Genomic DNA, 16001 nt, shown 5'->3' with positions numbered 1-16001 from the left:
CACTCGGCTTGAACAACGGTTCCCTCCAGTGTACACACCGTATGTATACCCATTATCATACCCACGACGTCTGTAAAGTGTTTCGTTTAATCCATTGCGCCGTTGATCATCGGAATCGGCGGATAAATAAAAAAGAAAGTACGGCCTTTTTGTCAATCTACTACTGGTGGACGAAAGGCACCCCATAACGTGACGGTCCTGGCGATTGTTTGACCATACTTCACCACGCTGGTCAGTGCCGGTGAGTGATAGGAGAAGGGGATGGGCATTTCGGACATTACTCACCCCTGATGTAAGCGGTGGCATAAAAGTATTGATTCAGTTACACTGTGGCGTTACAGCTTGCGCCGACTATGTTTCAAAATAAGTACGAGCTAAAGAGCTGTCAGTTGAGGAGACTGGGTGGCTCAGAGGTCACAGGGTTACGGAGCACGAGTGGCTCTGGTCGCCAGAGAAATTGCACGCCGTGCAAAAACCACTGCGCCGCCACGCCACTCGCAAACGGATCGCCAAAATCTCGCATCAGAACTCCCCCTAGCCGCCGTGTGGTGCAAGGTGTGGTTTGTAATATTTAGGCGTTATGGCTGTTCTGTAAACGTAATATAAAAAATGTTGCATTTGATGACAGCTACTGTGGAATGTTGAAATCAGTTTGTTTTTGCAGTAGCGTTTCAAATTACTAGCAATCGCCCTATGGTTTAGACGGAAAAGCCTCACGCAAGACTCTTTCAATGGTCAATTCTTTTATCGAGTGTTTGTCTTGCAAGAGGAAACCGGGGTATCCATGAATATGACCAACTCAGAGCCTCACAGTTACAGCACCTGGGCAAGCACCCTGGTGACCGCCCATCTAATTACGAACGGGGCTCAATACTCTTAGAGCTTCTGAGATATAATCAGACTAAGTGCACCGTGGGTTATTTGGTCGTAGGCAACGTAGGCAACGTTGTGATCGTATTGGAGCGTGATGGCAAACAGCACAAATGAGGCTTCTTCAGGGACTTGCTTCAGGGTATTCTGCATGCAGAAAAATGCACGGCAAAAACTAAATTGCAACCTGCAATTCCCTAGCTATCCATACCATTACTGTAAGCAATTCGCATTCTCATAACGTTCTAGTAGGTGTGTGGAATGCTATAGATATGATTGAAATGGGAAACCGAGTTGTCATGTAGCCTTTTTTCATTAATCATAAAAACTGATTCATATATGTATAAGCAGAATCCATTCTATGTCTCTCCATAAAAAAAGACTTAATTCATGGTTTATTGGCTCTGCAGACCAATGTTAATATTATAGCCTTTTTAAAATTGAAATGAATTCACAAATACATCCAGTATCCATATGTACATAATAAATATTATTTTACATTTTGTTGTTACAAGAAAATGAATTATACATGCAAGTCTAAGCCATTCAAACGTACGCAATTCCACATATGTACGCAAACAGATCGATAAAAAAATAATTTAGTCCTCAAATGAGAGTGCCCCGTACGCTCTGCGTCATATTTGTATGTATGCCCAGTATTCATAGCTGCCGTGGGCACGTGGGCATTCAGCACAAAGGGAAATATTGGTGGTGGTGGTGGCAGCGGCGGTGATGATGCTACTACTGTGCTGTCTTGAGCGCGGGCAGCAGCATCATCATCCGGCATCGCTTTTCTCCCCAATGCTTCCAAGTTGATTGCTTTATCGATCCAACGCACTCGCAGCTCATGAAAAGGCCAGGAATGTATCCACCGTACCGCTGGACAGAGGCTGTCTCATCTAAACCGAGGGTTGGCGGATCACGAGAGGAATAGGTCTACGGCTGATGTGACCGCTTGCGTGGATTGCTTAACTGTGGAGCACTCCGTGATGGTTTCCAGATTGGGCCGAGTGCTGGTGATGTCTCCTTACTTGATAGCAAACCAACACAAAATCTATTAATACATTTCTCTCTCATCCCACGAGATGTGTAATGATTTTAAGTCACTGCAGAGCAAGCCCGCGCGGCGATTTTGACCAGCGGTGGAAACTCACCGCCGTGAATATTTCACTGCTTATATTTGTTGCCGCCGGTGAGAGAGGCGGTGTTTTTTTTTATTTGCGCGCTCGTAATGAATAACTTAGCGAACGTCAAACACTTGAAGGCAAACGTTGATGCTACAGTGCTACTCACGAAGAACGACCACTGCCAGAAACACCAGCGTGTTGTACATTTTAAGGCCGTTCCAATTTCCAAAACGTGGACGAATGTGGCAAGTCTGATTTTCGCTTCCATATACCGCTGCCAGTGTGAAGCCCTCAACTTTTTGGTCAGTAATTACAAATGCGAATTCATCGTCTCTCCGTATTCTCTTACAGTAGCGCCTCACGCCTAACTCAATTTACTCTTTTCCTTTCGCTCTAAAATGTGGAGTATGATCACTGACCACTCACCGAAAGCCAAACAATAAAAAACCGCACTGGCCATTAACACGGCCCTTAAAACAGAACAAAATAAAGAGTTAATCAAGATTATTATAGTAAGTGGATACAGAGGCTCAGAGCCAACCATCAATGGGGCTTCCTTAAATCTTATCCGAGGTAGCCACGGCAGGTGCGGTCACCCTTTCGGCACGTGCCATTTGAAGAATCGCCCAAATTGATGCTGGGTCACAACGCCGTGAGCATTCCCCGGGCAGCGCGTGTGCTTATCCTCGTCAGCTAGAAGCTGGATTCAAAACTTGGACATCGATTTCTAGTTTTGCCACTCCATTCATATCCAAACGAAAGTTGCGCGATAGAAACAGAGTGCATAGAGCACTGCGTTATGCACCTGGCGACATCAATTCGATTCGCGGTTAAAGACTCAGCTTCTGTGGCGAGTGACATCTGACCCATCTTCTTGGTTCTTTCGGTAAAGTCACGTAGAAGGGAAGTAATAAAATAATAAAAAAATTCAACATAATATTATTATTTTATTACTTCCCTTCTACGTGACTTTACCGAAAGAACCAAGAAGATGAATCCCTGCAGTCACAAAAGCTTTAAATCGAAATCTGACCCATCCAAACCTGCACTCACCAGCGTGGCGCAGTGTACCGCGACAACTTCCACGACCAACCAGGCAAGTCTTTTATCCAGCAGTGGATTACAGAATTAACGTATCCCCTTTTAGAGACCTCAGCAGCAGTGTGGTCACACCTTGAGCGAGGTAATCTTTCTCACCAGGTTTTTAACGCGTCGGGCAATGTGCCTAACGGAGCACGGAGACGGCAAATACAGGTAGTCCCCGACTTACGATGGTCCGACTTACGATATTTCGATCTTACGATGGCGATATGGATATGACAAAATTCATCTTCTTGGTTCTTTCGGTAAAGTCACGTAGAAGGGAAATAATAAAATAAAAATAATAAAGCATAATAAAATATTTGTATTATTTTATTATTTCCCTTCTACGTGACTTTACCGAAAATAAATAAAGCATAATAAAATATTTGTATTATTTTATTATTTCCCTTCTACGTGACTTTACCGAAAGAACCAAGAAGATGAATCCCTGCAGTCACGAAAGCTTTAAATCGAAATATGACAAAATTGTTAAATATTTTACATTTCGCGCGGCAGACAAACGCAGCAGCGCACGAGGTACGATGCTGTACGTTGGGACGATGCCGGGATGTACTGCACGCATCTCCCGCCTTGTGTCGTGATGCCTCTCACTCTCACCAGCGGTCGACGGAGTTAAGTGGTCACGGTGTTAGCGCGTGTCGTTTTTTTCTGTGTTTTTGTGTTTCAAAATCTTGGTGAGTACAGTACAATATGATACGTTACGATACGTTCAATGCATGTATGATACGTAGCTTTAGCGATTTCATTTTAGGATTACCACGATACGATACGTACGTTCAATGCACGTTTAAAGTTTTTATAGCAGATAGGATTGTTTCCTGAAAAAACTTTCTATTAAATTGCAATTCATATAGGTAGGCTAAGAATTTACCTTGTTTTTAACTTAAAATTTTACTGTGCAATACAGTATTGTAATTCATAAATACATACAGTATATAGTTTATACAGTACGGTACTGTAAATTGCTCTGTTTTTGCTAAATTATCGCCATTCTTTAAGACTCCTGGGTAGGCTAGGCCATTTTCGACTTACGATTTTTTCGACTTACGATGGAGTCGTCGTAACGCATCTCCATCGTAACTCGGGGACTACCTGTATGTGTTTAACGTCTCACAATTGTAGATCCACGTGGCGAGTCGCTGCGGTCGCCTCCGACTTCTCCACACTAACCAGAGCCGTTCACTCGCGGACCGAGCGCACTTGAGTTTTATTTTATTTAAACGCAATTAATATTTTTTATGGCCATTGGATTTATCGTCTGTTGCAGGGCTACATCAGACGTGTTGTTATATTGCTCTTAAAAGCACTTTACGTGAAAGGTCATATTCCGTATTTATTTTGGCACTAATATGTAGTGCAGCACTTAAACTGCGTCAGCGTGCAGCCTCGATCAGACGAGAAATCATAAGGACAAAATATTCACCGTTTGTTAGCACACAGGGTGGCACAACAGTCAGAACACATCGGGTTATTTCATTTATTTTCACATTGGCATTAAAACATTTAAATTATTTATTCTTGAATATTTTTTAAATCTATTATTATAAAAAAAAATTTATGCTTTCTAACCAAGAACTCGACCAATAACTTCGAATGAATTGAGGCACCACGTAATTAAAGTTCTAAGAGTACCTCTAAATATAATTCATGCACGCATTAACATGAATTTAAGTCAGTTCGAACATTTGTTATAATAAAATCGCCATGCGTGGGCCACGCTGTATACACACACACAACCTACTCTGTCACTGGATGTGGAATTTTACCATTTGTATGCACTGAGCTCCTCCAGCAAGTCTGGGCCCGCATGGAAGAGTAGACCAAATATGGGGGGGGGGGGCAGAGGATCAAATATTTAATTACAGGGCTGCACCTATATTTTTCACATTATTATAGAAAACAGGACCCTGCGGGGTGGGCTGGTAGGAATAATACTATAATACTAATACCGGTACAGGGATATCGACCGCACACACATGCACACGCGCACACACGCGCATAAACGTACACACGCACACACACACGCACACACACCGCACGCACACACACATACATGCACGCACGCACACGCGCATAAACGTACACACGCACACACACACGCACACACACCGCACGCACACACACATACATGCACGCACGCACACGCGCATAAACGTACACACGCACACACACACGCACACGCACCGCACGCACACACACACATGCACGCGCACACACGCGCATAAACGTACACACGCACACACACACCGCACGCACACACACATACATGCACGCACGCACACGCACACGTAATGAAGTTGTGTTGCTACGCTTCCAGTTCGCCGTGAATAACGATCCGAAGCCCAATAGCGCCCATTCATCACGCCGCTCGAGTGGGCCGGACACGCACACACGCACGCACACACACGCACAGTCACACATATACACACACGCGCATACACACGCACACACACGCACGCACGCAAACACACACGCACACACACGCGCAGGGGGAGCGGGCGGCCATCTTGTCGGACGGACGGACGGACAAACGGACGCGGACGGACGGACGGACAAACGGTCGGACGATATAATCTATTGGTGGTCTGGTCCACTTCGTTCCTACCAGTATTAACGAAACTATACCATTGGAACCTCATTTGCCAGTAAAAAAATCTGATAATTGGTTTTTTACCCTTTTATCTGGCAACAAAACTGACACTTTTTTTTTACAAGGAGTCATGTTTGCATAGACAACAATATCTGCAGTCATAATGCAAACCAACGCCTTTTGGCGTCATCTGGTCCAACACCATGTGAGACTAGGCTCTAAGGAAAGCCGTCTCGGGTGTGGACCAATCAACTTCAAGGACAGTGCATACATTATCAGAGTTATGTTTTTTGTTTGCATTATGACTGCAGGTATTGTGGTCTATGCAAACATGACTTCTTGTTAAAAAAAAAGGTGTCAGTTTTGTTGCCAGATAAAAGGGTAAAAAACCAATTATTAAACTAAACTATGTTTTTTTTTTTACCAGGTAAGGCCCACTGAGCTATACAGCTCTTTTTCAGAAGTGTCCTGCCCACAACTGATAGCTCAGCGAAGTGAGAGGAGGCTACTGCATGTTGGAGGCCTTCATCTAACAGTGGATAGATGAAGGCTGCTGCTGATGATGATGGCGGTGATGATATAATAAAGTAATACATTCAACAGGACGGCAATATCAGCAGCATTTGTAAGCGTAGTCGTAACAGCACATTTATAAACATTGAAATTATTCCAGGCGGGGTAGAACCACTGCCCTTTACTCTTGTAATTAGCGTATAAATAGGTGCATCATTAAACCAGAATGAAAAAAAAACGTTTCCACTATGTTTACGTTAATGAACATCGTATTAATCCTGTCCCAACAACTTCATATCATAGCGAATGGCCCGAAAACAAATCTATTGTATTTCAATGAAGACAAGTGTGAATTAAGAATGTCCATTGCATTCTTAATTATGTTGCCCTGGAAACTGCGTACATATAAAGCGGAAACCTCATGTGAACCTATTGCATGCGAAATCATATTTTGGAGAGGTTAAAAATGTACATTAATTCTTAAACATTATGAATATGCATCGCTCGAATATTTCCTGCGGCTCATTCCCATCAGGCATTATATTGACAGAGGTGGTTAATGTTTAATTATAAAAAAAATAATGATGGCAATGGTGATACATTGTGACGTGTCGACTATGGGGATTGTTTGCGCATACTTCACCAGGCTGATCAGTGCTAGTTAATGGTATAAGCAGTGGCCAGGAATCGACAATCTAAACTATTTTAATTACCAGTTAAAGCCCACCGACCTATTAGCACTTTTTCAGAGACGACCTGGCCACACACGATAGCTCACCATCACATGTAGGAATTTATAGCGGGCCACAAATAATCTAAACATCACGATTCTAAATGTGGAGGGCAAAACGGGAGGGACCCTGAGAAAAATCCACTCGACCACGGGCAGAGAGAACATTCAAACTCCAAGATAATATTTCTTTGGTGTCATATCGTAGCGTGTGATCAACCACTACCGCCACCGCTCCACCCCCACCCGGGTTCAGTCGATAGATAATACAGCAGTAAAATTGCGTTGGGGTAGGGTGACGCTGGTCTAAAGTTACTCAGCCACGTCAACACTAGCGCACAGTAAGCACGAAGAGCTAAGCGGCAGCAGCAGCTAAATATGACATGGAGCAACAGACGGTTGCATTGTGCAGCGTAAATCGGCGTTGTGGATTCATTGGACTATCCCGCAGTTGTCACATTTTTCCGCTTAATCTTTTTTTTTGCGGGTCCCTGGTATGACTGCAGTAGGTGGCACGTGACCGCTATTTTAGTCACAGCCATAGCGAGCGGGTGTACTGGATGCGGCGTGCAGTGCGCAGAAACGTTTTCCTGAGTTGCGGACCAAGAGACCCAGCCGAGTCCGGGTGATCCAAAAGTCCCGTGGTAGTCTGCATTCTGAAGGGTTACGAGAAAAACATGTCCGTTGTTGAATTGTTCATGACACTTTATCCTGGTCCAAATGAGTTTCATATGTCTGGCGATTTAATACGCATCATCCTTCACCACCCACTGCACTCCACCCACCTTTTTGAGTGTTTTTATATATTTTTCTGGTCTCACTTGCAGTTCGATTCACCCCGTTATCCCTAAACGGACTAATTCGCGCAACAGTAAACGATCCATTAATTCTAGATTTGAAGCTTTCGTGACTACAAGGATTCATATTCTTAGGTTGTTTTTTTTGTAAAGTCACGTAGGTAAAAAATTAAAATTAATAAAAGTAAAATAAAATAAAAATCACGACGTTTCGGAGGCAACACAAGCTTCCGTCTTCAGGTGGAACCGTCACAGCACGCTTGCTGTATCAAGTAAATGAGAGATTCCAAGAGATACTACCCCGTATATATACTGGTTGAGGGGGGGGGGGCAGGACAGGCCCCCTTTTTATTATTATGGTAAGGTGCGGCTTTTATTAATTTTTATTTTTTACCTACGTGACTTTACCGAAAGAAAAAAAACCTAAGAAAACGATCCATTCTCACACGCACGACTCCATACGCACCACAACAATCGAATGCAATCAATGCCCACCTGCCTGCCTGCCCGCGATTCCCCAACGCGAGCGAAGCCTCGGTGGTACAGCAGTGTCTATCGATGGCGATCGAGTCGAGGACTCGCCCTGTGGATTTGGTTTGCCCCCCACCACCCCACGTCATCTCAGCGCATTTCGGCGCTCGCGACGCGCAACCGCAAGGGGTCCCTCTGCAATTCGTCACGCGTGACCTTTGTGTGGGCGTCAAGGCCGTGCGTGCTAATTCAACCGCCGCGTTGCCAGGCCCCCGACAAGGAAGACCTGGCTAGGCAAAACAATGGCGAGATGTTAAATAGCTCGCCCGGTATGCAGGAGGTCCTGGGTTCGATCCCACACCCTGACGCCTGCTGTATATTTGTAGTTTGCATGTTCTCTCTCCCCGTGTGGTCACGTGGGATTTTATTATGGGTCCTCCAGTTTTCCCCTCCACATTTAGAAACGTGCGTTCAGAATAGTTGGCTGTACTTACATTTCCACTTGATAAGCCACTTTGTTGAGCTATCATTTGTGGCCAGGTCGCTTCTGAAAAACAGCTACATAGCTCAGTGGGCCTTACCTGGTAAAATAAAAACTACTTTGTTCGGACCGCTCGACACTAGTTCTGATATATTTGGCTTCCCCGCGGAGTGGGAAGACGCGTGCGTTCCGATGACGACGGCCAGCGCTAGCCCCTCCATCACAGACACATGCGCCTTTCCAGTGCTGGATGTTGGCCGTGGCATGCAGTAACATCCATCATGTTTGACCACACTTCGCGCTTGTTCAATGTGGGTCGTCCCAAACGATGGACCAGTAAAGCACTGTAGTCTGCACTCCTTCGATGGAGGAGGAAGAAGAGCACAACTACATGAACCCTCTCCCGAAGCACTCTCGTGGCGAGCAGACCTCGGCATTGACATTTAGCTCCTGGTACTGGTAGGAACCTCCTGGTTATTACACCAGCCCACAGGGGATTATTGTGTCCGTCCGTCATGCAGGGAGGGGCTGAGTGGGGCTGGTTGGGGACGGGCTGGTCACCCCGTGGTGCCCTTATAAAACTCAACGTTTAACCTACTCACGCCGGCTTGTGCCCGCCCTCACAGTCGGGCATATTTGCGGAATACACCACGCCGCCGTTGACCCTGGCCATTGACCGAGCAACCCAACGTCCCTACCAGCTCCCTCCGCAGGAATGTGTTAAAATCTTGTCCTTAAGAGATAAAAAAAAAATGTATCTTCTAGAATTGAAAAATGGTGCAGTGTAGGTTGGTGAAGATGGGGAAGCCAAGGACCAGTTCCGATATCACTCACCACCGATGTTAGTCAGTCGCGGCCAGGAATCGAGCTCACGTCGCAGATTCCATTGCACAGCGCACTAACCACCGCTCCCGCCACTCCACCCAATAATCTGTGAGTAAACAGAACATATGTATATTGTGTACGCATCGATGTTGCAGTTATTTACGTGCTTAGGCACGTCCGCACGTGTTCACTCCTCTCGAAATGTTCAATTGGGTTTTTTTTTATTTCCACACCCTGCCTCTATTTCATTTTATCTTTTATCCACCACTCATCAATCCACGCAGCTCGCGCTTTAGGGGCAATTCAATACGAGGTGCATTAACCATCCTCAGCCTCACCTTGTGCAAGGAAAACTCACGCTGCCTTTGCCCAGTCCATTATTTGCTGCTGCTGCTGCTGCTGCTACTACTGCCCGTAAAGCAAAGCAGTTATTTTTTCTCTGCAGCGCCGCATAATGAACGCTTCCAAGCAAACGCTCGCTCCCCTCCTCCCCCACCAGCCATCGAGAGAAATTCGAATTGAAAAAAAATCCCAGTCAAGGTAACAAGAAATAATTGTTGAACAACATATCACATGTGATGTACCTCACGGGCAAGCCTTCGCGTTTTATTAATGTGCTTGTGTTGAAAATGGAAGCACTAGCTTTATGTTTTGTAATAACAATGATACGTTATTGGCCTCTTCCGCAGCTGCTTGGTGTGGGGTGGCGAGGGGGTTGGGGTTGCGTTGGTTCAGGCATCAGTTGCCACTTTTAATTTTCCCCATGGCCAGGGACTGAACGGAGGTCTCTGGTTCCATATCGCAGCGCCTCCAAATTCGCCACCACTCTCCACCCTACAGTCCAGTAGCTAGATACTAATAATAATGAGATGTTTCGATTTAAAGCTTTTGTGACTGCAGGGATTCATCTTCTTGGTTCTTTTGGTAAAGTCACGTAGAAGGGAAATAATAAAATAACAATAAAACATTATAAAAGAATTCTCACGACGTTTCGGCCGAAACGTCGTGAGAATTATTTTATTATGTTTTATTTTATTATTTTATTACTTCCCTTCTACGTGACTTTACCGAAAGAACCAAGAATAATAATGAGATGATTTAGAAAATAATGATTTACGCCCTTTGTTAATCCACTGCCAGATGAAGACCTCAAAATGCTGTGTCGGTTGTGAGGGTTGCTGGACCATACTTCACCACGTCTGGTAAGTGGCTGGTAGGGGTGATGTTCAGGATCGGTTCAGTCATAACTGGATTCATAGTCCAGTGTGCAAACCACTGCACCACTACTCCCCCCCCCCTCTCACATTTTTTATGAATTTTAAATTCCAAACTTTTTTCTCTCACATGTCATTTAAAAATGAACGAGTTTTATATTAAATGAGAATGAAGGAGTGAATAGCATGCCGACACAAAACCCACCAACAATGTAGCATCTGCCACATTTCCTTTATGCAAATCATCTAAGAGCCTTAATTTTCTTCCATCCCGGTGTGAAAATAATACCATTCCAGCCAAAATTACACGAGGCCAAATTCACACGTCATGGAAATGATTCCATCTTGAAAATCTACACCTGCTCTTATAAATGCTTATTTTAGTCATTTCGACGAGTATTTCTGAACGAGCTATTATCATATCTATTTGTATTGCAAATTGGGTTGAGTGATTCCACAGTATTTGATTCGATTTGTTAAACCAAGGAAGACGAATCAATTATTTTAGAAGAGTGGGTTTGCCCACCGTCAAAGGGAGTTTTGTAAAAACGCATCCGTAGGAGGTGGATCTACACCTACACTGCATCGTCACGGACGATCTGTCGTAAATGAGGGGGTTCACAAATAGGGGTCTGCAGGCATCCCCCGGCGCATTCAAGGGGGCCTTCAATAAAAGAAGACTAAAGAATCTTCTGGGGGTCAGCAGAGTATGGGTGGGCAGAAGGACGAGAGGGGGGGGGGATTCATGAAGACTGAGGCCAATGAAGGTTGTTCCTCGATAAAAAGTCCTTTGAACAGAAAGGGTTGAGAATCGCCACTGCAATTCATTATATATATATAAAAACATTTCACATCTCACCGGGGTTTGTGTGCTGAGGTTTTCGAGCAGCTCAGCATTTTGCGCAGGTGAAGACGCGATTGCGCGATGCGGGTGGCTGTGCGACCGGCGGTGCTGATAGCAGCAGCAGCAGCGTTGTCGATGCATTGCCACACATTACCACGTGCAGCTCATAAGCACCAACGCTCCTTGCAAAATGTGCAGCGGCTCCTCCAAAGCGGCCAGTTGGCTCAGAGGTCAGGGCATCGAGCCGGGAACACTGGAGGTCGTGTGTTCCAATCCAGGTTAGCGCCACCAAACATTTAGAAGCATTTTGTTTTGTTCCATTTGATTACCGATACCATGCTGAAAAGATAGCTGTTATCAGATATATTTGTGTTTCAAAGGGGCCCTTTAAAGGACTATCAAGTGGTAGTGGTATCAGCCTGGTCATCAACGACCACGCGGAAAAAAAACCTCACCGCCTTAATTTGGGTTCTGCACTTAATTCGGCTAAATTCAAGCAATGAGAACTACAACTGTTTGCTTGTTATGAAAATACAATACTAGAGCAGTGTGTGGGGGAGAGTGTGACCACTGGTGTGTGAAAGATGAAAAAAATAAACGATCAAATAATAGCAAAATAAAATAGAATGGAGAGATTTAAAAAAATATTTCAAATAATAAAAGATCATTAAAATAATCATAAAATAAAACATCAATTTAAAGATGCATTTTTTAAAAATAAGTCCCAAAACAATATTTTCCGTAGCCGTTCTCTGACACTTAGACTCAGGGCGATTCGCCGCTGTGAGATTTCCGAATGGATTCTTCCACCTCATGACAAGATGCGCATAGAATTGGGAGAAAAATACTAAAGCAGCGTTGTTTTTTTTCTTTCTAAACGCATGTATATATCCATTTACAGAAAGCGAATCGATGACAAAAAGAATTCAGTAGGGCATACTTACATTAAAAACTGCTTCTTCTTCGTCTTGTGTTCTGCCTCCACAGCCAAGTGTATCTCGTATCGGGCTCGTGATGACGATGTGGGCCGGGCTGTAACCCTGGAAAGGTCCTCCACAATGCACGGGCTCCTCCAGGAGTCAATAGATCAACAGACGCGCCATGGTATGTGCCTCGCAGCAGTCACACGTGCCAGTGTCGTTCGTGTCTAGTATGTCAAGAGGAGCTCATCAAGCTCAAGATGTTAGCACACTGACGTTGAAGGTCACGAAAAGATGCATTGATTATAATCGATCACCGACTTCCCATTGTCAAATCCACTCCTCGATGAAGAAGGCCTCCCCCCGAGACTTTGCCGAGATAATCAAAAGTGCTTTGGAGAAGGGGAAGTGACAATTCAGATATCACTCGCCACCGACTTCAGTAAAAAGAAAATTAAGTTTTATTGATTTGGTATAAATTTCGATTTAAAGCTTTCGTGACTGCAGGGATTCATCTTCTTGGTTCTTTCGGTAAAGTCACGGAGAAGGGAAATAATAAAATAATAAAAATAAAACATAATAAAATAATTCTCACTATATTATTTTATTATGTTTTATTTTTATTATTTTATTATTTCCCTTCTACGTGACTTTACCGAAAGAACCAAGAAGATCATTTGGTATAGCCCTGTGAGCCATTCGGCTCTTGACTCGGGTGCAACCGCAATAAACAAAAACATGAACAAGAAAACATCTTAAAGTGACTTTGCGCAAACAGAAAAATCCAGGAAAAACCAGCAAAGTATTCCAGAAAAAAGCACCGTATATCAACGCTGTGTGCAAAAATCCCCGTAGGGATGCAAGTCAAACAATAACAACGGTAAGACAATTTAGATTAAAGTCATCAGTCTAACTCTGTACTACAACAAACAAATATGGCTTGAGCCGAGGCCAGGAATCAAACTAGGGTCGCCGGGTTCGTAGGGACGTGCTATGAACCGCGTTGCTCCCGATATTACTCGAGAACCAACAGCATGGAATCCCTGTAATGCTTTCCAACACGCATTCGTCCTCGGCAGTGTTTCATCGCGGATAACAGCGACTCCACACGTAATGACGTCATTGGGAGCGGAGGTGCGGCAGATGACGTGCGATGACGTCACAACATCGACCGAGGCGGCTTAGCCCCGCCCCTCCACCATTATAAGTGGTTCTTCATCACCAAGTTTTTTTTGATCCCTTGATCAATTTCGTCAGTTTTCTCTAGCGTAAGCCCCCTTTAGAGAAAGGCAACGTTATACAAACATTTAATTTAACTATGGATTGTCTTGTACAAGAGCTATCGTTATCCCCATGTACCAGACCGACACAGATCTAATGTGTTAAAGGAAAAGCTATGGCGACTTTGGGTTGAGGTTGTTTCATCAGCCGTAAAAACGAGAGAAAGGGACGATAACTCAAAGAGTGAAGTCATATTTTACACAACAATGTGCCTTCGCCATGAGAAACATGATTTTTTTATGTTTTTTGTTTCCTATCTTTAAACCATCCCCCCCCCCATCTCAGTGTTGTGCTAAGACTACAAAACAGCGTTCAACATTGTTATCTTGAAGTGCTTCGCTCGTTACAAATAAGCACCGATCTTGTTGAGAAAACCGCCGCATGTTTTTTGCTTTCAAGTCCAATTACTTGAATTCATTATTCTGCTATTTTAGACTGGTGAAATTCATTTAACAATGGGAAATGAATTTGACCTATGATGTCACACCCTGTGATTAGTCTGAGTGGCTTTTTGTTAATATTGACGCTTATATTTTCTCGATAAATGCTTATGAATCATAACTCGGTAAAGATTGTAATTGTTTCATTTTGAATGGAACGTGATGTAAATAACTATATTTGTTTATAAACAAAAATAATAGCCACTGGAAATGGAATATCTAGGATTAATTTTCGGAAATTAAAACGATTCTCATCACAGTAATGGTCACAATTAATTACGGAACTAATTTGTTTGCATATTTTACCATTCACCCGAACGATGTTGATGCAAATTGCGTCTAATGAAATGGCCATTCCGTCTTCATTAATTTTCCACTGCACAAACATTAGACGGTTTACAACGAGTGCCATCCTTCCGTGGCAGGGTTACTGTATTGCATATTTGTTAGCTTTGTGAATAATTTATCAGCGACTAAGACGACAGGCGTAGACGAAAATACATCCTCTTTGTAGGCCCGTTAAGCGAACACTGTAACGTTGAAAGATTCCTTTTATGATGATTCAAAATGTCAACTACAATGCAGCTCTGAATCACAGCGCAGCGAGGCAGGGTTTGGTAGCGTCATTGTTCTCATACAGCACTGGCACCGAGATGATAACATTGCATTAGTCTTCAAATGTGAAAATCAATTACTTCTGTGCGTCTCTAAACGTTCGAGGTGGAGTGGCAGCACAGTGGTTAGCGTATTGCTACGTAATCCCGGCGATCTGGATTTGATTCCTGGCAATTGGCGTGTAATAACCGAGTACCCTGCTTTATCGACCCGTACCGACAAGCGTGATGCAGTATGATCGAACAACCATCACGAACGACATGGTATGGGGGTGGGGGGGGAGGCCTTAATCCAGCAGTGGATTTGGCAAGGGGCTGCCGAGTTTTTTAATCTCCAGTATTACTGGAGCGCAAGGACAAATTGAAATGTCACTGCCCGTCTGCATACATCCATTGCAAATGCGCATATATAACATCATTAAAATTTCGTTTGCAAATGTCAAAACATTTTTTGAAAACATTTCCGATTCAGGTTATGGCCATTGATAGCCGAGCGTAGTGTACCTGTTGTCTGATCTAGAGAGACGTGGAGCTGGGGGGGGTTGGTGGACCACAGAGACGGGGACCACCGTATAAGCAAAACACCCACTTACCTGCAAGTAAGGTCGATCATCCATCTCTGCGCCGTCGGAGTTTTCTCCTTCTTGTATGTGTCGGTTTTAAACACGGTACTCCAATTATACCACCAACACACATTTTGAATTGGCCAAATATTTCAATCAAGCCTCTCCTGCAAAACAGTTGGTAATCCACAAATACTCGGAAACATTTGGTAACCCCCCACTTTGGCTTCGAAGCAATGCTTGGCAATCTACTCTTATATCCCCCCCCGCCCTCACAGATGGCTGCACAAATGAACTTCGTAATCCGCTCACTTCAGCCACTTAATCCGATGACTGTCAACAACAAAAACCCTGCCTTTCTTTTACCATGACAGTTTTGCGTGCGTCGGCAGCATGTTGTTGTTGTTGTTTGCCTGTGCAATGCCATCTCTCGATCCGCAATTTTCCTCTATCGGCCATTACGTAATGTTGTCCTTTAGCTCCGTGACATCGCTTATCGAGCGTGCGCAGGCGGGGTAATGTCACGGGGGGAGCCGAGGATCTGAGAGGGCCAATGTGCCGGGCAAGGAAGAGTGAGACAATTGGACAGGGGGGAGGGGGGGGACCCACTCCATTTA

General features: G+C 44.2%; 1 long non-coding RNA gene across 1 annotated transcript in view; it reads right to left on the bottom strand.

Moving 5' to 3' along the window:
* The window catches only part of LOC144943710 (uncharacterized), a 38091-nt gene extending 22543 nt beyond the window's left edge, over nucleotides 1-15548 (bottom strand). Inside the window, exons 1-3 of the long non-coding RNA XR_013639526.1 lie at nucleotides 15415-15548; nucleotides 12511-12636; nucleotides 9518-9614 (exon numbers count right to left, since the gene is read on the bottom strand). This is a non-coding gene — a long non-coding RNA (uncharacterized LOC144943710). The remainder of the gene's footprint in view (nucleotides 1-9517; nucleotides 9615-12510; nucleotides 12637-15414) is intronic.
* Between the last annotated feature and the right edge of the window lie 453 nt (nucleotides 15549-16001).

This window comes from Lampetra fluviatilis, chromosome 32 (assembly GCF_964198595.1).
Source record: "Lampetra fluviatilis chromosome 32, kcLamFluv1.1, whole genome shotgun sequence".
NCBI classification, from domain to species: domain Eukaryota; kingdom Metazoa; phylum Chordata; class Hyperoartia; order Petromyzontiformes; family Petromyzontidae; genus Lampetra; species Lampetra fluviatilis.
Note: the sequence above shows the minus strand (reverse complement) of the source record. Positions and strands in the feature narration are given on the sequence as shown.